Here is a 25747-nt window from a genome sequence, read left to right on the forward strand (position 1 = left end):
GGAAGCTGTATATAAGGTTACGTTCAGTAGGCAGCGTGCAGTGCACATACTTCTCAGCAGCTGTCTGGTTTTCTGGTTATTAAAGCCTTTGTATTATCAATCTCCTCTCCTGAGTCGTAATTGAGGGTATCTCATCCGTGTGAAACATATCTTGATTTTAAACAATGCAGAACTAATTGCAGTGTTCTAAGTGCAGTTTGACCAAAGTACAATGAATTTTGATATTTACCTTCCCTGTATATTCTATTGGTTTTTTATTTGAATATGCAGTTCAACATCTTATAGCCTTTGTTGGCCACTACTCTTCATTAGTTGGACACTTTGGGCGGAATCTTACCAAAACATGGCAAAATGTCAGGATCTCACAGAAAATTGGCGCGGAATCCTCTAGTTCCACAGTTTTCTCACAGAATCTTGAGACACTTTGGCAAAAGAAGTGAGTGGGCATGGTTTATGCCGTCACTCTGAGTGGGCAGGGACACTTAGAACCGGGAACCGACTCCAAAGAGATTGGGGCACCATCTTTAAAGGGCACCCTAAGGAGCATTGCAGAGTAACGGCCCCAGCACACAGCAGGTCTCAGGAGCTGTCCCCTCCTCCCCCGGTATTCACACCTGGCCCAACCTGTTGTAAACCTTGAATATTTAGTGAGGGGGATCATTAGGCAGGGGGCCACTAATAATATTGAAATGGATGGGAATTTATGAAAATGAAGTTCTTGTGATGCTGTCAACGAGGGATGGGGAAAATCGGGAAATGCGATCTCTCCGGCAAGAATCACATTTCCCGATTCACATGAGATTTTACGCCCTCACCGCCAATCCCGCGGGCCATGAGGCGGCCTCAAGATTCCTTCCTATTTGCTTCTCTCAGCTTCATCCTTCACCCTACTTGACCCTGTTCATGGAGCCTATTTGTAGCACCTTACTAAATGTCGGTATGTAAGATATTGAATTTGAATGGGGGCTAATGATTGCAAGGTTTTCAGTAATATCTATATTTCAATTTAAATGACCACTTTTTGTGTCACAGAAACATAGAAGCATAGAAAACATAGGAAATCGGAGCAGGAGGAGGCCATTCGGCCCTTCGAACCTGTGCCCCCATTCATTATGACCATGGCTGATCATCCAACTCAATAGCCTAATCCCGCCTTCCCCTGCTTATCCTTTGATCTCCTTCACACCAACTGCTTTTTTAAACTGCTTCTTGAAAACATACAATGTTTTAACCTCAACTGCTAGAAATTACGATAGTGCCCAACATGTCCCTTGCTTCAAAATTATTGAATGCGTTTATAACCGCAGTTGTAGTTAAAAACAATGATACTTTATAGTGAAGGAACAAGAAGTTGAACATTTTCTGCCATCACAGAATGTTACAGCATGACAGGAACTACTCGGCACACGGCCCACTCGACAAGTGTGGTACTTGTAAAGTAAAAAGCTGACAGACAGCCCAGCTCTACCCACTCTCTGATATCACTGCAGTAATAAACACCCATTTCTTAAAGGTACTCTCACTACAGATATTTATATCCACATCCATTTATAAACACCCATTCCTTAAATGTACTCTCGCATGACACCTCCCCCCAAGAAAAAAAGTAAACCATCAACTTCAAGATGGTTTCATTTTTCACCTTTTCACTATCTTTTAAGAAATGCATAAAGTAAATATACTTGTTTTGTTTAAAAAAAACACACACGCAAACAGGTACAGTAATATAGTCCATTTTTATTCTTCTTCCTCCAACTGAAATCCTTCCTGATTGACAGTCTCTTTGAACAAGAAAGTCTCTGCATGATCCGTCCATTTCTCTACGCCTCGGCATTTCTCTTTAAAGTCAGATACTTTAGTTCAATCTGATCGCAGAGCCGATGGTAATTCTCCAACACAGGAGCATTGGTTATCAGAGCTATCAGGCCGTCAAATGCCTGTTGAAAGTCCGCTGTCCACTGAAATTTTCGACGTTTCTTCAGCAAGTCCATCAGTGGAGCAATCACGCAACAAACCTTTTGCACAAATGTTCGATCAAATCCACTCATGCATTATTTCCCTTTGTTTTGAAGGTACTTCGTGGAAACTCCTCAAAGAAAGTGACTTGGGCTTTTCCAAATTCACTTTTGGCTAGGTTTATCACCAAACCCACCTCCTGAAGTCGATCGAATAACTCCATCAGATGTTTCAAATGTTCTGTCCATGTCATGCTGAAAATGACCAGATCGTCGATGTATACCGCACAATTGGGTAATCCTGAAATGACTTTGTTAGTTAACCGTTGAAATGTGGCTGGTGCGTTGGCATAATGTCATAACTTTGAATTGGTATATACCATCTGGAGTCACAAAAGCTGAAATCTCCTTCGCCCTTTCAGATAAAGGTACCTGCCAGTAACCTTTAAGTAAATCCAGTTTGAAAATAAAAACTGATTGTCCCACTTTCTCAATACAATCCTCCAAACGTGGGTTAGGAGAAGAGTCAGTTCTTGTAACTGAATTAACCTTTCTATAGTCCACACACAACTGTTGGGTACCATCTGGTTTAGGCACCATCACTATGGGTGAGCTCCATTGGCTGCAGCCCACTTCAATTATGCCATTTTTAAGCATACTCTCAATCTCTTTGTTAACCTGTGCCAATTTTAAAGGGTTCCAGTCAAACAATGGATGTTGGTGACTGGAACAGCATTTCCCACATCTACATCATGTATAGCCATTTTAGTACTTCCCAATTTATCTCTACAAACTTGCCCACATGATACCAATAACTCTTTCAGGTCAGCTCGTTCTTCCTCTGGAAGGTGACTCAACAGCTTATCCCAATTTTTAAGAACATCCTCGTTTTCCAATTGAATTTGAGGTATGTTAAATTCCAAGTCATCTGGATTTGGTTCGTCACTTTGAGTTAGAATCATAAAACCTCCTTTTTCTCTCCTTCCCTTTCAAAGTACCTTTTAAGCATATTCACACGACACACTCGGTGAGTTTTCCTTCTATCTGGCGTACTTACCACATAATTCACCTCACTTAATTTCCTTTCAATCTGATAAGGTGCACAAAACGTTGCTTTTAAATGTACACCTATCACTGGTAACAATACTAAAACTTTATCTCCACTGGCAAAACTACGAACTTTGGATTTCTTGTCTGCTACCCGTTTCATGACATTTTGTGCAACTTTTAAATGTTGTCGAGCCAATTCACCTGCTCTAGTTAATCGTTCCCGAAAATTTGACACGTAATCCAATAATGTAATTTCCGATTTCTCACTCACCAATTTTTCCTTAATCAATTTAAGTGGTCCTCTTACCTCATGACCAAAAATTAGTTCAAAAGGACTAAATTTGGTTGACTCATTAGGTGCATCCCTAATTGCAAACAGTACAAATGGAATTGCTTTATCCCAATCCTCTGGATAATCGTGACAATAAGCCCTCAAAATTGTCTTTAATGTCTGATGCCACCTTTCTAACGCTCCCTGCGATTCTGGATGGTATTCAGTTGATTTAAACTGTTTTATAGAATTCATAGAATTTACAGTTCAGAAGGAGGCCATTCGGCCCATCGAGTCTGCACCGGCTCTCGGAAAGAGCACCCTACCCAAGGTCAACACCTCCACCCTATCCCCATAACCCAGTAACCCCACCCAACACTAAGGACAATTTGGACTCTAAGGACAATTTATCATGACCAATCCACCTAACCTGCACATCTTTGGACTGTGGGAGGAAACCGGAGCACCCGGAGGAAACCCATGCACACACTGGGAGGATGTGCAGACTCCGCACAGACAGTGACCCAAGCCGGAATCGAACCTGGGACCCTGGCGCTGTGAAGCAATTGTGCTATCCACAATGCTACCGTGCTGCCTGAGCTATTCCTAAGCTATCCATAACTTCTTTGAATAGCCTTGAGGTAAAATTTGATCCTTGATCTGATTGTATTTCTGTGCGTAGTCCATACCTAGTAAAGAATTTAAGTAACTCCTCCACAATCCTTTTAGCTGTAATATTACGTACTGGAATGGCCTTTGGAAACCTAGTAGACACATCCATTATAGTCAACAGATATTGATTCCCACTTTTTGTTTTATGAAGTGGTCCTATGCAATCAATTAGGACCCTTGTAAAAGGTTCCTCAAATGCTGGAATGGGTATTATGGGTGCTGGTTTTATCACTGCTTGAGGTTTTCCTATCACTTGACATGTGTGACATGATTGACAAAATTTAACGACCTCTTTATGTAGTCCAGGCCAATAAAAATGTTTTTGGATTTTAGCTTGAGTTTTCCTTATTCCCAAATGACCTCCCACTGGTACCTCATATGCAACTCGCAATACCTCCATTCTATATCCTACCGGCAGTACTACTTGATAAACTTCTGCTCACTTTTCATCCGCCTGCATATGTAAAGGTCTCCATTTTCACATCAAGCCATCACTTTTACAGTAATAACACTCTGATACACACTCAGATTCCTCTTCCGTGTATGCTTTCTGATACATCCGTTTTATTTCTACATCTTTCTGTTGTAACTCCGTCAAAGAACAAAGAACAAAGAACAAAGAAATGTACAGCACAGGAACAGGCCCTTCGGCCCTACAAGCCCGTGCCGACCATGCTGCCCGACTAAACTACAATCTTCTACACTTCCTGGGTCCGTATCCTTCTATTCCCATCCTATTCATATATTTGTCAAGATGCCCCTTAAATGTCCCTATCGTCCCTGCTTCCACTACCTCCTCCGGTAGCGAGTTCCAGGCACCCACTACCCTCTGCGTAAAAAACTTGCCTCGTACATCTACTCTAAACCTTGCCCCTCTCACCTTAAACCTATGCCCCCTAGTAATTGACCCCTCTACCCTGGGGAAAAGCCTCTGACTATCCACTCTGTCTATGCCCCTCATAATTTTGTATACCTCAGGTCCCCCCTCAACCTCCTTCGTTCCAGTGAGAACAAACCGAGTTTATTCAACCGCTCCTCATAGCTAATGCCCTCCATACCAGGCAACATTCTGGTAAATCTCTTCTGCACCCTCTCTAAAGCCTCCACATCCTTCTGGTAGTGTGGCGACCAGAATTGAACACTATACTCCAGTGTGGCCTAACTAAGGTTCTATACAGCTGCAACATGACTTGCCAATTCTTATACTCAGTGCCCCGGCCAATGAAGGCAAGCATGCCGTAAGCCTTCTTGACTACCTTCTCCACCTGTGTTGCCCCTTTCAATGACCTGTGGACCTGTACTCCTAGATCTCTTTGACTTTCAATACTCTTGAGGGTTCTACCATTCACTGTATATTCCCTACCTGCATTAGACCTTCCAAAATGCATTACCTCACATTTGTCCGGATTAAACTCCATCTGCCATCTCTCCGCCCAAGTCTCCAGACAATCTAAATCCTGCTGTATCCTCTGACAGACCTCATCGCTATCCGCAATTCCACCAACCTTTGTGTCGTCTGCAAACTTACTAATCAGACCAGTTACATTTTCCTCCAAATCATTTATATATACTACAAAGAGCAAAGGTCCCAGCACTGATCCCTGTGGAACACCACTGGTCACAGCCCTCCAATTAGAAAAGCGTCCCTCTATTGCTACTCTCTGCCTTCTATGGCCTAGCCAGTTCTGTATCCACCTTGCCATGTCACCCCTGATCCCGTGTGACTTCACCTTTTGTACTAGTCTACCATGAGGGACCTTGTCAAAGGCCTTACTGAAGTCCATATAGACAACATCTACTGCCCTACCTGCATCAATCATCTGAGTGACCTCCTCGAAAAACTCTATCAAGTTAGTGAGACACGACCTCCCCTTCACAAAACCGTGCTGCCTCTCACTAATACGTCCATTTGCTTCCAAATGGGAGTAGATCCTGTCTCGAAGAATTCTCTCCAGTAATTTCCCTACCACTGAAGTAAGGCTCACCAGCCTGTAGTTCCCGGGATTATCCTTGCTACCCTTCTTAAACAGAGGAACAACATTGGCTATTCTCCAGTCCTCTGGGACATCCCCTGAAGACAGCGAGGATCCAAAGATTTCTGTCAAGGCCTCAGCAATTTCCTCTCCAGCCTCCTTCAGTATTCTGGGGTAGATCCCATCAGGCCCTGGGGACTTATCTACCTTAATATTTTTTAAGACACCCAACACCTCGTCGTTTTGGATCACAATGTGACCCAGGCTATCTACACCCCCTTCTCCAGACTCAACATCTACCAATTCCTTCTCATTTGGTGAATACTGATGCAAAGTATTCATTTAGTACCTCGCCCATTTCCTCTGGCTCCACACATAGATTCCCTTGCCTATCCTTCAGTGGGCCAACCCTTTCCCTGGCTACCCTCTTGCTTTTTATGTACGTGTAAAAAGCCTTGGGATTTTCCTTAACCCTATTTGCCAATGACTTTTCGTGACCCCTTCTAGCCCTCCTGACTCCTTGCTTAAGTTCCTTCCTACTTTCCTTATATTCCACGCAGGCTTCGTCTGTTCCCAGCCTTTTAGCCCTGACAAATGCCTCCTTTTTCTTTTTGACGAGGCCTACAATATCACTCGTCATCCAAGGTTCCCGAAAATTGCCATATTTATCTTTCTTCCTCACAGGAACATGCCGGTCCTGTATTCCTTTCAACTGCCACTTGAAAGCCTCCCACATGTCAGATGTTGATTTGCCCTCAAACATCCGCCCCCAATCTATGTTCTTCAGTTCCTGCCTAATATTGTTATAATTAGCCTTCCCCCAATTTAGCACATTCATCCTCGGACCACTCTTATCCTTGTCCACCAGTACTTTAAAACTTGCTGAATTGTGGTCACTGTTACCGAAATGCTCCCCTACTGAAACATCTACCACCTGGCCGGGCTCATTCCCCAATACCAGGTCCAGTACCGCCCCTTCCCTAGTTGGACTGTCTACATATTGTTTTAAGAAGCCCTCCTGGATGCTCCTTACAAACTCCGCCCCGTCTAAGCCCCTGGCACTAAGTGAGTCCCAGTCAATATTGGGGAAGTTGAAGTCTCCCATCACCACAACCCTGTTGGTTTTACTCTTTCCCAAAATCTGTCTACCTATCTGCTCCTCTATCTCCCGCTGGCTGTTGGGAGGCCTGTAGTATACCCCCAACATTGTGACTGCACCCTTCTTATTCCTGATCTCTACCCATATAGCCTCACTGCCCTCTGAGGTGTCCTCTCGCAGTACAGCTGTGATATTCTCCCGAACAAGTAGCGCAACTCAGCCTCCCCTTTTACATCCCCCTCTATCCCGCCTGAAACATCTAAATCCTGGAACGTTTAGCTGCCAATCCTGCCCTTCCCTCAACCAGGTCTCTGTAATGGCAACAACATCATAGTTCCAAGTACTAATCCAAGCTCTAAGTTCATCTGCCTTACCCGTAATGCTCCTTGCATTAAAACATATGCACTTCAGGCCACCAGACCCGCTGTGTTCAGCAGCTTCTCCCCGTCTGCTCTGCCTCAGAGCCACACTGTCCCTATTCCCTAGTTCTCCCTCAATGCTCTCACCTTCTGACCTATTGCTCCCGTGCCCACCCCCCTGCCATACTAGTTTAAACCCTCCCGTGTGACACTAGGAAACCCCGCGGCCAGGATATTTATGCCTCTCCGGTTTAGATGCAACCCGTCCTTCTTATACAGGTCACACCTGCCCCGGAAGAGCTCCCAGTGGTCCAGATAATGGAAACCCTCCCTCCTACACCAGCTGTTTAGCCACGTGTTTATCTGCTCTATCTTCCTATTTCTAGCCTCACTGGCACGTGGCACAGGGAGTAATCCCGAGATTACAACCTTCGAGGTCCTGTCTTTTAACTTTCTGCCTAGCTCCCTGAACTCCTGCTGCAGGACCTCATGCCCTTCCTGCCTATGTCGTTAGTACCAATATGTACAATGACCTCTGCCTGTTTGCCCTCCCCCTTCAGGATTCCCTCTACCCGTTCGGAGACATCCTGGACCCTGGCACCAGGGAGGCAACATACCATCCTGGAGTCTCTTTCACGTCCACAGAAGCGCCTATCTGTGCCCCTGACTATAGAGTCCCCTATTACTTTTACTCTTCTGCGCTTTGACCCTCCCTTCTGAACATCAGAGCCAGCCGTGGTGCCACTGCTCTGGCTGCTGCTGTTTTCCCCTGATAGGCTATCCCCCCCGACAGTATCCAAAGGGGTATATCTGTTCGAGAGGGGGACAACCACAGGGGATTCCTGCACTGACTGCCTGCCCTTTCTGGTGGTCACCCATTTCTCTGCCTGCACCTTGGGTGTGACCACATTTACATAACTGCGATCTATGACGCTTTCCGCCACCTGCATGCTCCTAAGTGCATCCAATTGCTGCTCCAACCGAACCATGCGGTCTGTGAGGAGCTCCAGTTGGGTGCACTTTCTGCAGATGAAGCCATCCGGGACGCTGGAAGCCTCCCGGACCTGCCACATCTCACAGTCAGAGCACAGCACCCCTCTAACTGACATTGCGTCAATTAATTAAAATTAAAATTTGTCTTTTTAAAAAAATATTTTAATAAAAATTTCAAAGTTACTGTCAACTATCTGTTTCCTAGCACTAGATTTCTAATAGAAATGCGATAGCTAACTATAATACTCTCCGATCTCTGGCTTAGATATCCCTCTAAATTATAATTAAGTTATTATGTTTAATTAGTGACCAAATACTCAAATTTTTTTTAAATTTATGGTAGAATCCCAACCAGCCACTCTGGCCACAGCTTTTCTGTGATGTCACTTTAGTATCCCCCCGACACACACAATTTAAAAAAAGGTATAAAAGTAAAAATAAGTAAAAATCACTTACTTACCTTCTTACCTTCTGAGTGTCTTAGATGTTCTCAGGTTCTCTCGCTGACAGAGACTGCTCCTCCACCTCCGAACCTTGACCTGCACAATGCTAATAATATAATATGGCACTTGCCTTACACCAATGGGTCTTATTATTAGGTTAGAGGAGGAGGGCGGGTGGGAGACACTACACGTGTAGTGTCTCGGGTTTCCTCTCCACCAGAATTTATTGGTTGGGGGGGGGGGGGGGGACTTCCCAGAGGTCCGCGGGTCGAACTTCCGGCTCCCGCCTTATATAAAAATAAATAAAACAGAAAAGAAGAACAGACACGGGACCAGGTAAGGCTTGTTAAAGTAAGTACTCACCTCCCAGAGGGCCCCTGCGCACCGCTGCCGCCGAAATCCAAAGGGCTGCTCCTGTAAAGGCAAGGCTTTTTAAAGTAAGTACTCACCTCCCAGAAGGCCCCTGCGCACCGCTGCCGCCGAAATCCAAAGGGCTGCTCCTGTAAAGGTAAGTAGTTTTAACGTCGCTACTCACCTCCCAGAGGGCCCCTGCGCACCGCTGCCGCCGAAATCCAAAGGGCTGCTCCTGTAAAGGTAAGTGGTTTTAACGTCGCTACTCACCTCCTAGAGGGCCCCTGCACACCGCTGCCGCCAAAATCCAAAGGGCTGCTCCTGTAAAGGCAAGGCTTTTTAAAGTAAGTACTCACCTCCCAGAAGGCCCCTGCGCACCGCTGCCGCCGAAATCCAAAGGGCTGCTCCTGTAAAGGTAAGTGGTTTTAACGTTGCTACTCACCTCCCAGAGGGCCCCTGCGCACCGCTGCCGCCGAAATCCAAAGGGTTCAATTTTCCTGAACTAAAAATATCTGCCTCATCCTCCACCTGTTCTTGTTCTTTTTCAACCATCTGATCAAAAATCGTTTCTGATAATTGCGCTTCAACTTCATCTTCACTCTTCGATTTATCCTCTTGTCTTAACCTGTGACTTTGCGACCTTGTTACTACACAATCCGGAAAAATCCCAGGATATTCATCTTTCAACACTTCAGTTGTTTGATTTTCCACTGGCTTATCAACCACAGTAGGCATCACTCCCATCTGCGATCCAGCTATATCATTACCCAAGGTAAACTGTATTCCTGGACAGGATAGTTTTTTTATTACTCCTACTACCACTTCACCACTCTTCACTGGACTTTCCAACCTTACCTTATATAATGGAACATTACTCCTCTCACCCTGAATTCCACATATTACCACCTTTTCTGGCAACATTCTTCCCAAACCACATAACTCCTCATCTCTTACCATTAAAGATTGACTAGCTCCCATATCTCTTAAAACTGTGACTTCTTTACCTGCTCCTCCTGATACATATGAATAAACTTTACCCACACAAGTAAATTCTTTAAAGAGATCTGGCACCTTCTTATCCATCACCTCTTGATCAGGTTGTACAATCTTTTGCACCTTCTTCGCTTCACTTGGGCTTTCCTTCACCACTTGAACAAACCCCACTGTCTTATCCTGTTTTATCACATCAGCCTCCCCCGTGCTTCTCTTCAAACACCAACACCGTGACTTTACATGGCCAAGTTTATTACAATTAAAACATTTGAAACTTTTCATTTCTTTTCCACCCTCCAGGATTTCTTTTTTAATCTGAGGTACACTTTCCTTATTATCTCCCATCAGATCACCTTTACCTTTACCACTTGAGTATTTCTCATGTCCCCAGTTTCTATCCTTCTCAGGCTGAAACTGATGTCGGAAACCAAGCTTAGATTTATGAACTAATTCATAATCACCTGCCATATCTGCTGTTGATCTCGCAGTTTTATCCCTCTGTTCTTCCACATGAGTTCTCACTACATCAGGAATTGAAGTTTTAAACTCCTCCAAAAGCATAATTTCTCAGAGAGCTTCATATGTTTGGTCTATTTTCAAAGCTCTTATCCACCTATCAAAATTACTCTGTTTGAGCCTTTCAAACGCCATGCATGTTTGACCAAATTCTTTCCTTAAATTTCTAAACCTTTGTCTGTAAGCTTCAGGCACTAGTTCATATGCACCAAAGATGGATTTTCTCACCTCCTCATACGTTCCAGATACCTCCTCCGGTAGTGATGCAAACACTTCACTAGCCCTACCTATCAGCTTTGTTTCAATCAGTAATACCCACATGTCCTGTGGCCATTTCATTTGTTTATCTACCTTCTCAAATGAAATGAAAAAGGCTTCTACCTCCTTCTCGTCAAACCTTGGCAATGCTTGGACATATTTAAATAGATTCCCACCAAGCCTTTGACTTTGACGCTCTTTCTCACTATCCTCATCACTATCATCCAACTGTACGTTTCACTTTACGTCTGCCAATTTTAACTGACTGTCATGTTAAATGCCATTTTCTGAAGTTCAACATCTCTCTCTTTATCTTTTTCCCTGATCTGTATTTCCCTTTCTCTTTCTTTTTGTTTAATTTGTAACTGAATTTTTGCCATTTCCAATGAGTCAAACTGTATCTCAGGCAACTTTAAATGCTTAGCCACCACCATAATTATCTCATCTTTTTGCATTTTGTCAGGTAGTGTTAACTGCAATGTTTTTTGCCAAATCTAATAGTCTGCTTTTAGTCTCTGTCCGTAAGGTACTGCGTGTGACAGTCTCCACCCCCAAAAACTTCAGAGCCTCTGAAAGAGCAATTGTCCACAACACACTCCCCACTTAAACTCGAATACCACACCTGAAAAGCAACCATAAAATGCTCACCCCTCACTGTCTTTAAGTTCACTAAGCCAATCCAATAGATAGACTTTTATTCCCCACGACGAGCCCCCAATTTGTTATGGGCCAGGGTTTAGAGAACCCCAAAGTGTATCATGGAGTTCACCTGACCCACAACTTTTACTAGATTGTGTTATGGGGAGCACACGGCCCACTCTACATGTGTGGTACAGCAGAAATGGAAAAGTATTTTTTTAAAGCAAAACAATGTTTATTCTATGAACTCAAGTTAACCTTTTTAAAACATACAGTGAACATCTTAGCAACCATCAATTCAAATACAACACCCAAAGAATACACTAAGTAATCCTTAATAACTTCCGAAACAACATCCAGTAGACAAAAGAAACACCTTTTAACAGAAGCACATTAGGTTTACATTCACTATTGAGAACATTTATAATTCTGAATTCACCAAATGATCAAGAAATAGTCTTTTCATGCAGAGAGATCAACAGTACACCTGCTCTGTCTGGCTTCAGCTCCAACACTGAAAACAAAACTAAAACACACCCTGCAGCAAACAGCCTAAAATGAAAGTAAAAAGCTGACCGACAGCCCACCCACTCCCTGACATCACTGCAGTAGTAAACACCCATTTCTTAAAGGTACTCTCACTACAGATATTTATATCCACACCCATTTATAAACACCCATTTCTTAAAGGTACTCTCACGACAATAATACACCGCATCTTGGCACTGCCGGGAGTCAGTGTTTGTGGTGACAGACGGGGTGCTCATTAAGAGGGTTGCTTTTTCCTGGATGCGTGTTGAAAGACATTTACTCATATAGGCAAGTGGAAACTATTCCAACATTTTCCTGACTTGTGTAGACAGGCTTTGGAGAGCAAGGAAGTGAGATATTTCCACAGAATTCCCAGCATTTGACCTGCTTTTGTAGCACAATATTTCTATGCCATCACACGCTCCCATTGGATCCCTGAGGTGGTGGAGGCGGTGATGGTGGGGGAGAGGGGGGGGCGTGGCGGGATGGGATGGGACATTGGAGCGGTGAGTGCTAGCTGAGCTGTGGTCCCTGAACCATAAGACCATTAGACATGGGAGCAGAAATAGGCCTCTTGGCCCATCGAGTCTGCTCTGCCATTCAATCATGGCTGACGTTTTCTCATCCCCATTCTCCTGCCTTCTCCCCACTAATCCCTCTGATCCCCTTATTAATCACGAACAGGCTCACTCACCAAGCTCAGTCCCAAAGTCCTCCCACTCCGCTCCCCTGCACCACCACCATCACCGCGTCCCCTCTGCGACCAGCCTGAGGAGCTTGTGCAGTTTCTTCCTGCACTGCTGGCTGGTCCTGACAATGTTGCCCATGGTGCTGACCACCTTTACCACCTGCATCCAATGACAGCGAATGGGAGCCTGGCAGCTTCCTTCTCAGACCATGGTTCAGGTCGCCCGCCTCGCCTCCGTGTTGTCTAGCATGGTCTCAAGCTCAGCGTACATGAAATGGGATGCTGCTCTCCTTGCTGCCATCTTGCTGGCTGGGATGTTGTGTGTGGGGAGTGAAGTGTATATATGTGGCTGCAGCTTGTCAGCCTCTTGTGTGTCAATCGCAAACCTGCCAAATCCCGCAACGTTTCCCTTTGGAATCGATTGTGTTCTACGTGGTGCTGGTGCTAGCCCCTTAACGGTTGTAGAATCGGTCCAACTGCGGCGCCAGGTTTGCTGTCGTAGAACTCTACAAATCACGCCCTGCTGTCAACACTTTGTCTCAGGAACAGACAATCCTGCTGCAGTTCTTTTCCAGCTGCAATCCTTCTGCTGGCTTATCGATTTAACAGAAACAGAGAGTTGTGGATGTTCCTTTAAAGATGGCTAGTTTGCAGGGGCTCTTCCTCAGTTATTGTGTTCCTGTTGGTGCGCCAAACTCTCAGCTGTTTTTCCCACAGCACACACACACTGGGTGCAATTTACCTAAAACAAAAGTCAGTTCTGCGCGGGAATCGAGGGACAGCTTGTAGCACCTGGAACGACCCGCTATCTAACAGGACTCAGGGTTTGTTTGGCCCCCGCAGAGGCCGCACTTAACCACATATCCTGTAATGAGGAGCTCCGTTTGGCAGAAGTGCAGGAAGGGTGCCCAGAGGTCTCAACCCCTCAGTGCGATCCCTGGACGCCCCCCCCCTCACTTGTTGGGGGGGGGGTCCTAGAGCTGCCTTGCACCCCGCCCCATACCAGCAAGGGGCACCCCCCAGGCCCGATCCCCGGCGTGGCCAAAATGCCAGCTTGGCACCTTGCCAATGTCAGGGTGGCATGGGTGACACTGCCAGAGTACCAGCCTGGCCAGAGGCCAACCACCCATGGGCCTCCATTCGCCTGGGAAGGCCCCGTTTGTGCGGACTAGTGCTAAGCTGAGCTTTCCTCGGTGAGGCCGATGCCAGGTGACCTTTCGATCCAGCGGCTGCATAGCCAAGGGAACTTTTAAGCTCTTACATAAGAACCAGGAACAGGAGTAGGCCATCTGGCCCCTCGAGCCTGCTCCGCCATTCAATGAGATCATGGCTGATCTTTGTGGACTCAGCTCCACTCTCCGGCCCGTACACCATGTCCCCGAATCCCTTTATTCTTTAGAAAGGTATCTATCTTTTTCTTAAAAACGTTTAAAGAAGGAGCCTCAACTGCTTCACTGGGCAAGGAATTCCAGAGATTCACAACCCTTTGGGTGAAGAAGTTCCTCCTAAACTCGGTCCTAAATCTACTTCCCCTTATTTTGAGGCTATGCCCCCTAGTTTTGCTTTCCCCGACCAGTGGAAACAACCTGCCCGCATCTATCCTATTTATTCCCTTCATAATTTTATATGTTTCAATAAGATCCCCCCGCATCCTTCTAAACTCCAATGAGTACAGTCCCAGTCTACTCAACCTCTCGTCATAATCTAATCCCCTCAACTCTGGGATCAACCTAGTGAATCTCCTCTGCACTCCCTCCAGTGCCAATATGTCATTTTTCAGGTAAGGAGACCAAAATTGAACACAATACTCCAGATGTGGTCTCACCAACACCTTATACAATTGCAGCATAACCTCCTTAGTCTTGAACTCCATCCCTCTAGCAATGAAAGACAAAACTCGATTAGCCTTCTTAATCACCTGTTGCACCTGCACACCAACATTTTGCGACTTGTGCACCAGCACACCCAGGTCCCTCTGCACAGCAGCATGTTTTAACATCTTACCGTTTAAATAATAATCCATTCTGCTGTTATTTCTCCCAAAATTGATAGCCTCACACTTGGCAACATTGAATTCCATCTGCCAGACCCTAGCCCATTCACCTAACCTATCCAAATTCTTCTGCAGACTTCCGGTATCCTCTGCACTTTTTGCTTTACCACTCATCTTAGTGTCGTCTGCAAACTTTGCCACATTGCACTTGGTCCTCAACTCCAAATCATCTATGTAAATTGTGAACAACTGCGGGCCCAACACTGATCCTTGAGGGACCCCACTAGTTACAGGTTGCCAACCAGAGAAACACCCATTTATCCCCACTCTCTGCTTTCTGTTAGTTAACCAATCCTCTACCCATGCTACCACTTTACCCTCAATGCCATGCATCTTTAGTTTATGCAGCAACCTTTTGTGTGGCACCTTGTCAAAAGCTTTCTGGAAATCCAGATATACCACATCCATTGGCTCCCCGAAATCTACTGCATTGGTAACGTCCTCAAAAAATTCTACCAAATTAGTCAGACACGACCTACCCTTTATGAACCCATGCTGCATCTGCCCAATGGGACAATTTCCCTCCAGGTGCCCCGCTATTTCCTCCTTAATGATAGATTCCAGCATTTTCCCTACAACCGAAGTTAAGCTTACCGGCCTATAATTACCCGCTTTCTACCGACCTCCTTTTTTAAACAGTGGTGTCATGTTTGCTACTTTCCAATCCTCTGGGACCACCCCAGAGTCTAGTGAATTTTGATAAATTATCACTAGTGTGTTTACAATTTCCCTAGCCATCTCTTTTAACACTCTGGGATGCATCCCATCAGGGCCAGGAGACTTGTCTACCTTTAGCCCCATTAGCTTGCCCAATACTGCCTCCTTAGTGATTACAATCATCTCAAGGTCCTCGCCTATCATATCTTTATTTCCATCAGTCACTGGTATGTTATTTGTGTCCTCCACTGTGAAGACTGACCCAAAAAACCTGTTCAGCTCCTCAGCCATTTCCCAGTCTCCTATTATTAAATCTCCCTTCTCATCTTCCAAAGGACCAATATTTACCTTAGCCACGCTTTTTTGTCTTATATATTTGTAGAAGCTTTTACTGTCTGCTTTTATATTCTGAGCAAGTTTACTTTCATAGTCTACCTTACTCTTCTTTATAGCTTTTTTAGTAGCTTTCTGTTGTCCCCTAAAGACTTCCCAGTCCTCTCGTCTCCCACTAATTTTTGCCCCTTAGTATGTTTTTTCCTTCAATTTGATACTCTCCCTCACCTCCTTAGATATCCACGGTCCATTTTTCCCCTTTCTACCTATCTTTCAGCTAGGTGAGTCTGGGTCCCGCCCATTGTGGGCAGGATCTAGTTTGCGACATTTCACGAGGCGTTACGCGATCTTGCGAGACGTTATGATCATTGGGAATCCAGGGAGAGGTCTCTACCAGGATCTACCAGGCGCGTCCCATTCCGATTCCGTCAGGACGAGGCCAGTAAATTTAGCCCACAGACTGAAAACAGACAAAACAACATAAGCTTGTAGCAAGCAGCCTGTTAACCCCCAGATCGGTGATGTGGAGATGCCGGCGTTGGACTGGGGTGAGCACAGTAAGAAGTCTTACAACACCAGGTTAAAGTCCAACAGGTTTGTTTCGATATCACTAGCTTTCGAAGCGCTGCACCTTCCTCAGGTGAACAAAGAACAAAGAACAAAGAAATGTACAGCACAGGAACAGGCCCTTCGACCCTCCAAGCCCGTGCCGACCATGCTGCCCGACTAAACTACAATCTTCTACACTTCCTGGGTCCGTATCCCTCTATTCCCATCCTATTCATGTATTTGTCAAGATGCCCAGTCGATTTCGGGAGCACTGCGGAAGGAGGTTGCTGGGAGGTAAGTCAACCTTTAAAAGCACTTGTCTTTGCAGGGGCAGGCCAGTCGATTTCGGCGGGAGAACAGCTGGTGAGTCAGTTTCAGTGGGAGCACTGCGGAAGGAGGTTGCTGGGAGGTAAGTCAACCTTTAAAAGCACTTGTCTTTGCAGGGGCAGGCCAGTCGATTTCGGCGGGAGAACAGCTGGTGAGTCAGTTTCAGCGGGAGCACTGCGGAAGGAGGTTGCTGGGAGGTAAGTCAACCTTTAAAAGCACTTGTCTTTGCAGGGGCAGGCCAGTCGATTTTGGCGGCGTGAGAACAGCTGGTGAGTCAGTTTCAGCGGGAGCATTGCGGAAGGAGGTTGCTGGGAGGTAAGTCAACCTTTAAAAGCACTTGTCTTTGCAGGGGCAGGCCAGTCGATTTCGGCGGGAGAACAGCTGGTGAGTCAGTTTCAGCGGGAGCATTGCGGCAGGAGGTTGCTGGGAGGTAAGTCAACCTTTAAAAGCACTTGTCTTTGCAGGGGCAGGCCAGTCGATTTCGGCGGCGTGAGAACAGCTGGCTGGTTAGTCAATTTCAGCAGGAGCTGAGAATTTTTCTTTTTTTAAAAATTAGTTTTTTAGGCGGGATCAGGAAGTCGACCCGCGGACATCTGGGAAGACCCTCACCAATAAATTCTGGTGGAGAGGAAACCTGAGACACTACACGTGTAGTGTCTCCCACCCGCCCTCCTCCTCTAACCTAATAATAAAACCCATTGGTCTGAGGTAAGTACCATATTTTATTATATTATTATTATTTTTTATAAAAATTTAATTTAGTTGTTAGCCAGATCTTGGTAGAAAGTTAGAGGAATGGCAGGGAAGGGAGTGCAATGTTCCTCCTGCAGGATGTTTGAGGTGAGGGATGCAGTTAGTGTCCCTGCTGATTTTACCTGCAGGAAGTGCTGCCATCTCCAGCTCCTCCAAGACCGAGTTAGGGAACTGGAGCTGGAGTTGGAAGAACTTCGGGTCATTCGGGAGGCAGAAGGGGTCATAGATAGCAGCTTCAGGGAATTAGTTAGACCAAAGATTGGAGATAGGTGGGTAACTGTAAGAGGGACTGGGAAAAAACAGTCAGTGCAGGGATCCCCTGCGGTCGTACCCCTGAGAAACAAGTATACCGCTTTGGATACTTGTGGGGGGGACGACTTACCAGGGGTAAGCCATGGGGTACGGGCCTCTGGCACGGAGTCTGTCCCTGTTGCTCAGAAGGGAAGGGGGGAGAGGAGCAGAGCATTAGTAATTGGGGACTCTATAGTCAGGGGCACAGATAGGAGATTTTGTGGGAGCGTGAGAGACTCACGTTTGGTATGTTGCGTCCCAGGTGCAAGGGTACGTGATGTCTCGGATCGTGTTTTCCGGGTCCTTAGGGGGGAGGGGGAGCAGCCCCAAGTCGTGGTCCACATTGGCACCAACGACATAGGTAGGAAAGGGGACAAGGATGTCAGGCAGGCTTTCAGGGAGCTAGGATGGAAGCTCAGAACTAGAACAAACAGAGTTGTTATCTCTGGGTTGTTGCCCGTGCCACGTGATAGTGAGATGAGGAATAGGGAGAGAGAGCATTTAAACACGTGGCTACAGGGATGGTGCAGGCGGGAGGGATTCAGATTTTTGGATAACTGGGGCTCTTTCTGGGGAAGGTGGGACCTCTACAGACAGGATGGTCTACATCTGAACCTGAGGGGCACAAATATCCTGGGGGGGAGATTTGTTAGTGCTCTTTGGGGGGGTTTAAACTAATGCAGCAGGGGCATGGGAACCTGGATTGTAGTTTTAGGGTAAGGGAGAATGAGAGTATAGAGGTCAGGAGCACAGATTTGACGTCGCAGGAGGGGGCCAGCGTTCAGGTAGGTGGTTTGAAGTGTGTCTACTTCAATGCCAGGAGTATACGAAACAAGGTAGGGGAACTGGCAGCGTGGGTTGGTACCTGGGACTTCGATGTTGTGGCCATTTCGGAGACATGGATAGAGCAGGGACAGGAATGGATGTTGCAGGTTCCGGGGTTTAGGTGTTTTAGTAAGCTCAGAGAAGGAGGCAAAAGAGGGGGAGGTGTGGCGCTGCTAGTCAAGAGCAGTATTACGGTGGCGGAGAGGATGCTAGATGGGGACTCTTCTTCCGAGGTAGTATTGGCTGAAGTTAGAAACAGGAAAGGAGAGGTCACCCTGTTGGGAGTTTTTTATAGGCCTCCTAATAGTTCTAGGGATGTAGAGGAAAGGATGGCGAAGATGATTCTGGATATGAGCGAAAGTAACAGGGTAGTTATTAGGGGAGACTTTAACTTTCCAAATATTGACTGGAAAAGATATAGTTCGAGTACAATAGATGGGTCGTTTTTTGTATAGTGTGTGCAGGAGGGTTTCCTGAAACAATATGTTGACAGGCCAACAAGAGGCGAGGCCACGTTGGATTTGGTTTTGGGTAATGAACCAGGCCAGGTGTTGGATTTGGAGGTAGGAGAGCACTTTGGGGACAGTGACCACAATTCGGTGACGTTTACGTTAATGATGGAAAGGGATAAGTATACACCGCAGGGCAAGAGTTATAGCTGGGGGAAGGGCAATTATGATGCCATTAGACGTGACTTGGGGGGGATAAGGTGGAGAAGTAGGCTGCAAGTGTTGGGCACACTGGATAAGTGGGGCTTGTTCAAGGATCAGCTACTGCGTGTTCTTGATAAGTATGTACCGGTCAGACAGGGAGGAAGGCGTTGAGCGAGGGAACCGTGGTTTACCAAGGAAGTGGAATCTCTTGTTAAGAGGAAGAAGGAGGCCTATGTGAAGATGAAGTGTGAAGTTTCGGTTGGGGCGATGGATAGTTACAAGGTAGCGAGGAAGGATCTAAAGAGAGAGCTAAGACGAGCAAGGAGGGGACATGAGAAGTATTTGGCAGGAAGGATCAAGGAAAACCCAAAAGCTTTCTATAGGTATGTCAGGAATAAGCGAATGACTAGGGAAAGAGTAGGACCAGTCAAGGACAAGGATGGGAAATTGTGTGTGGAGTCTGAAGAGATAGGCGAGATACTAAATGAATATTTTTCGTCAGTATTCACTCAGGAAAAAGATAATGTTGTGGAGGAGAATGCTGAGCCCCAGGCTAATAGAATAGATGGCATTGAGGTACGTAGGGAAGAGGTGTTGGCAATTCTAGACAGGCTGAAAATAGATAAGTCCCCGGGACCTGATGGGATTTATCCTAGGATTCTATGGGAGGCCAGGGAAGAGATTGCTGGACCTTTGGCTTTGATTTTTATGTCATCATTGGCTACAGGAATAGTGCCAGAGGACTGGAGGACAGCAAATGTGGTCCCTTTGTTCAAAAAGGGGAGCAGAGACAACCCCGGCAACTATAGACCGGTGAGCCTCACGTCTGTAGTGGGTAAAGTCTTGGAGGGGATTATAAGAGACAAGATTTATAATCATCTAGATAGGAATAATATGATCAGGGATAGTCAGCATGGCTTTGTGAAGGGTAGGTCATGCCTCACAAACCTTATTGAGTTCTTTGAGAAGGTGACTGAACAGGTAGACGAGGGTAGAGCAGTTGATGTGGTGTATATGGATTTCAGCAAAGCGTTTGATAAGGTTCCCCACGGTAGGCTATTGCAAAAAATACGGAGGCTGGGGATTGAGGGTGATTTAGAGATGTGGATCAGAAATTGGCTAGCTGAAAGAAGACAGAGGGTGGTGGTTGATGGGAAATGTTCAGAATGGAGTACAGTCACAAGTGGAGTACCACAAGGATCTGTTCTGGGGCCGTTGCTGTTTGTCATTTTTATCAATGACCTAGAGGAAGGCGCAGAAGGGTGGATGAGTAAATTTGCAGACGATACTAAAGTCGGTGGTGTTGTCGATAGTGTGGAAGGATGTAGCAGGTTACAGAGGGATATAGATAAGCTGCAGAGCTGGGCTGAGAGGTGGCAAATGGAGTTTAATGTAGAGAAGTGTGAGGTGATTCACTTTGGAAGGAATAACAGGAATGCGGAATATTTGGCTAATGGTAAAGTTCTTGAAAGTGTGGATGAGCAGAGGGATCTAGGTGTCCATGTACATAGATCCCTGAAAGTTGCCACCCAGGTTGATAGGGTTGTGAAGAAGGCCTATGGAGTGTTGGCCTTTATTGGTAGAGGGATTGAGTTCCGGAGTCGGGAGGTCATGTTGCAGCTGTACAGAACTCTGGTACGGCCGCATTTGGAGTATTGCGTAGAGTTCTGGTCACCGCATTATAGGAAGGACGTGGAGGCTTTGGAGCGGGTGCAGAGGAGATTTACCAGGATGTTGCCTGGTATGGAGGGAAAATCTTATGAGGAAAGGCTGATGGACTTGAGGTTGTTTTCGTTGGAGAGAAGAAGGTTAAGAGGAGACTTAATAGAGGCATACAAAATGATCAGGGGGTTGGATAGGGTGGACAGTGAGAGCCTTCTCCCGCGGATGGATATGGCTGGCACGAGGGGACACAACTTTAAACTGAGGGGTAATAGATATAGGACAGAGGTCAGAGGTAGGTTCTTTACGCAAAGAATAGTGAGGCCGTGGAATGCCCTACCTGCTACAGTAGTGAACTCGCCAACATTGAGGGCATTTAAAAGTTTATTGGATAAACATATGGATGATAATGGCATAGTGTAGGTTAGATGGCTTTTGTTTCGGTGCAACATCGTGGGCCGAAGGGCCTGTACTGCGCTGTATTGTTCTATGTTCTATGTTCTATGCCCCTTAAATGTCACTATCGTCCCTGCTTCCACCACCTCCTCCGGTAGCGAGTTCCAGACACCCACTACCCTCTGCGTAAAAAACTTGCCTCGTACATCTACTCTAAACTTTGCCCCTCTCACCTTAAACCTATGCCCCCTAGTAATTGACCCCTCTACCCTGGGGAAAAGCCTCTGACTATCCACTCTGTCTATGCCCCTCATAATTTTGTAGACCTCTATCAGGTCTCCCCTCAACCTCCTTCGTTCCAGTGAGAACAAACCGAGTTTATTCAACCGCTCCTCATAGCTAATGCCCTCCATACCAGACAACATTCTGGTAAATCTATTCTGCACCCTCTCTAAAGCCTCCAAATCCTTCTGGTAGTGTGGCGACCAGAATTGAACACTATACTCCAAGTGTGGCCTAACTAAGGTTCTATACAGCTGCACCATGACTTGCCAATTCTTATACTCAATGCCCCGGCCAATGAAGGCAAGCATGCCGTATGCCTTCTTGACTACCTTCTCCACCTGTGTTGCCCCTTTCAATGACCTGTGGACCTGTACTCCTAGATCTCTTTGACTTTCAATACTCTTGAGGGTTCTACCATTCACTGTATATTCCCTACCTGCATTAGACCTTCCAAAATGCATTACCTCACATTTGTCAGGATTAAACTCCATCTGCCATCTCTCCCCCCAAGTCTCCAAACAATCTAAATCCTGCTGTATCCTCTGACAGTCCTCATCGCTATCCGCAATTCCACCAACCTTTGTGTCGTCTGCAAACTTACTAATCAGACCAGTTACATTTTCCTCCAAATCATTTCTATATACTACAAAGAGCAAAGGTCCCAGCACTGATCCCTGTGGAACACCACTGGTCACAGCCCTCCAATTAGAAAAGCATCCTTCCATTGCTACTGTCTGCCTTCTTTGACCTAGCCAGTTCTGTACCCACCTTGCCAGCTCACCCCTGATCCCGTGTGACTTCACCTTTTGTACTAGTCTACCATGAGGGACCTTGTCAAAGGCCTTACTGAAGTCCATATAGACAACATCCACTGCCCTACCTGCATCAATCATCTTAGTGACCTCCTCGAAAAACTCTATCAAGTTAGTGAGACACGACCTCCCCTTCACAAAACCATGCTGCCTCTCACTAATATGTCCATTTGCTTCCAAATGGGAGTAGATCCTGTCTCGAAGAATTCTCTCCAGTAATTTCCCTACCACTGAAGTAAGGCTCACCGGCCTGTAGTTCCCTGGATTATCCTTGCTACCCTTCTTAAACAGAGGAACAACATTGGCTGTTCTCCAGTCCTCCGGGACATCCCCTGAAGACAGTGAGGATCCAAAGATTTCTGTCAAGGCCTCAGCAATTTCCTCTCCAGCCTCCTTCAGTATTCTGGGGTAGATCCCATCAGGCCCTGGGGACTTATCTACTGTAATATTTTTTGAGACACCCAACACCTCGTCTTTTTGGATCTCAATGTGACCCAGGCTATCTACACACCCTTCTCCAGACTCAACATCTACCAATTTCTTCTCTTTGGTGAATATTGATGCAAAGTATTCATTTAGTACCTCGCCCATTTCCTCTGGCTCCACACATAGATTCCCTTGCCTATCCTTCAGTGGGCCAACCCTTTCCCTGGCTACCCTCTTGCTTTTTATGTACGTGTAAAAAGCCTTGGGATTTTCCTTAACCCTATTTGCCAATGACTTTTCGTGACCCCTTCTAGCCCTCCTGACTCCTTGCTTAAGTTCCTTCCTACTTTCCTTATATTCCACGCAGGCTTCGTCTGTTCCCAGCCTTTTAGCCCTGACAAATGCCTCCTTTTTCTTTTTGACGAGGCCTACAATATCTCTGTCACAAATAGGCCACAACTGTCACAAGTAGGCTTACATTAACACTGCAATGAAGTTATTGTGAAAAGCCCCGAGTCGCCACATTCCGGTGCCTGTTCAGGGACACGGAGCAGAGAATCCAGAATGTCCAATTCACCGAACAAGCATGTCTTTCGGGACTTGTGGGAGGAACTGGAGCACCCGGAGGAAACCCACCCAGACACTGAGAGAACGTGCAGACTCCGCACTGAGCCGGGAATCAAACCCGGATCCCTGGAGCTGTGAAGTAACAGTGCGAACCACTGTGCTACCATGCCACCGATCTGGGGACATAAGAAGTCTTACAACACCTGGTTAAAGTCCAACAGGTTTGTTTCGATATCACTAGCTTTCGGAGCGCTGCTCCTTCCTCAGGTGAATGAAGAGGTATGTTCCAGAAACATATATATCGACAAAGATGCCAGACAATGCTTGGAACACGAGCATGAGCAGGTGATTAAATCTCTGTATCTGTAAATGTTTAATCACCTGCTGATGCTCGTATTCCAAGCATTGTCTGGCATCTTTGAATCTGTCTACATATATGTTTCTGGAACAGACCTCTTCATTCACCTGAGGAAGGAGCAGTGCTCCGAAAGCTAGTGACATCGAAACAAACCTGTTGGACTTTAACCAGGTGTTGTAAGACTTCTTGGGCGTCATTCTCCGACCCCCCGCCGGGTCGGAGAATGGCCGTTGGCCGCCGTGAATCCCGCCCCCGCCCCCGCCGAAGTCTCCGAAGGGAGAAAAGTCGGCGGGGCGTTAATGGCGCCGCTGCCGCGGAGAATGTCACGGGTCTGCGCAAGGCAGCCGATTTTCGGCCTGCCGATATTCTCCCTTCCGGATGGGCCGAAGTCCCGTCGACGTGATGACCGTTCACGTCGACGTGAATCAAACCTCCTTTTCATCGGCGTGACCCGGTGCTCCAGGCTCACGCCGACCAGCGAGGAGGCGAGTGACGGCCTGGGGGGTTGGCTCTGGGCAGGAAATGGCGTGGCCGCAGACTGATTGCGTGAGGAGAGGTGTGTCTCGGCTTGTGTGTGTGTGTGTGTGCGGCGGGGGGGGGGGGGGGGTGGTTAGAGTAGGCTGGGCTCCGGGGGAGTGCCGGGAGGGGGTCCGTGCTGGGGTGGAGGTTGGGGGGGGGGGGGTCAGTGCTGGGGTGGAGGTTGGGGGTTGGGGGGTGGTCCGTGCTGGGGTGGAGGTTGGGGGTTGGGGGGGGTCCGTGCCGGGGTGGAGGTTGGGGGTTGGGGTTGGGGAGGGGGTCCGTGCCGGGGTGGAGGTTGGGGGGGGGGTCCGTGCTGGGGTGGAGGTTGGTGGTTGGGGGGGGTCCATGCTGGGGTGGAGGTTGGGGAGGGTGTCCGTGCCGGGGTGGAGGTTGGGGGTTGGGGGGGGTCCGTGCCGGGGTGGAGGTTTGGGGTTGGGGGGGGTCCGTGCTGGGGTGGAGGTTGGGGAGGGGGTCCGTGCCGGGGTGGAGGTTGGGGGGGGGGTCCGTGCCGGGGTGGAGGTTGGGGGTGGGGGGGGGGGGTCCGTGCTGGGGTGGAGGTTGGGGGTTGGGGGGGGGGTCCGTGCTGGGGTGGAGGTTGGGGGTTGGGGGGGGTCCGTGCCGGGGTGGAGGTTGGGAGGGCGTCCATGCCGGGGTGGAGGTTGGGGGGGGGGGTCCGTGCCGGGGTGGAGGTTGGGGAGGGGGTCCGTGCCGAGGAGGGTGATGGGAGGGCAAATGAGTTGGTCCACCTGGCCTGGTGCCAGCCTCCAACAGTTGGACCCATGCGGTCCATGCCACCTGGCTGGGGGGAGGAGGGGATATGGGCAATGATGACATGTCGTCGTTCCCCTCCCCTCCACCAGGCCGTCATGTTTTCAGACCATCCAGCGATGTTGGCCGCCGTGGTGGCAGCCGCTCATGTCTATGTTGCCCTGGATGAGGAGGAGGAGGAGGAGGAGGAGGAGCGTGCCAGAGAGGCGGCGCAGGCTGCCGCAGAGGGGCAGGCGGCAGCCGCCCAGGCTGGAGGGACACCTGACCGACAGGACGAGGAGGGGGAGGAGGACGTCGCGGCCCCACGGCAACGGAGGCACCCGAGGGCGCCCCGTGTGTACCGGCCCCGGCAGTCATACCAGGACCTCACGGACCGGGAATGCAGGAGGAGACTCCGGATGAGCCGGGAAACCGTGGCACATATCTGCCACCTGCTGGCACACCTGTCACCGCGTGGCACTGGCGGGGGACACCCTCTCCCCGTGTCCGTCAAGGTTACGGTGGCCCTGAACTTTTATGCAACGGGGTCATTCCAGGCACCGAGTGGGGACCTGTCCGGCATATCGCAGACATCGGTGCATCGGTGCATCCGGGCAGTGACAGATGCCCTTTATGCCATGGCGGACCGCTACATCCGCTTCCCCGTGGACCGGGCCAGCCAAGATGCCCGGGCCGTGGGCTTCTCTGCCGTTGCCGGGTTCCCCATGGTCCAGGGCGCGATC

Source organism: Scyliorhinus torazame, chromosome 2, assembly GCF_047496885.1.
Source record: "Scyliorhinus torazame isolate Kashiwa2021f chromosome 2, sScyTor2.1, whole genome shotgun sequence".
Lineage (NCBI taxonomy): Eukaryota > Metazoa > Chordata > Chondrichthyes > Carcharhiniformes > Scyliorhinidae > Scyliorhinus > Scyliorhinus torazame.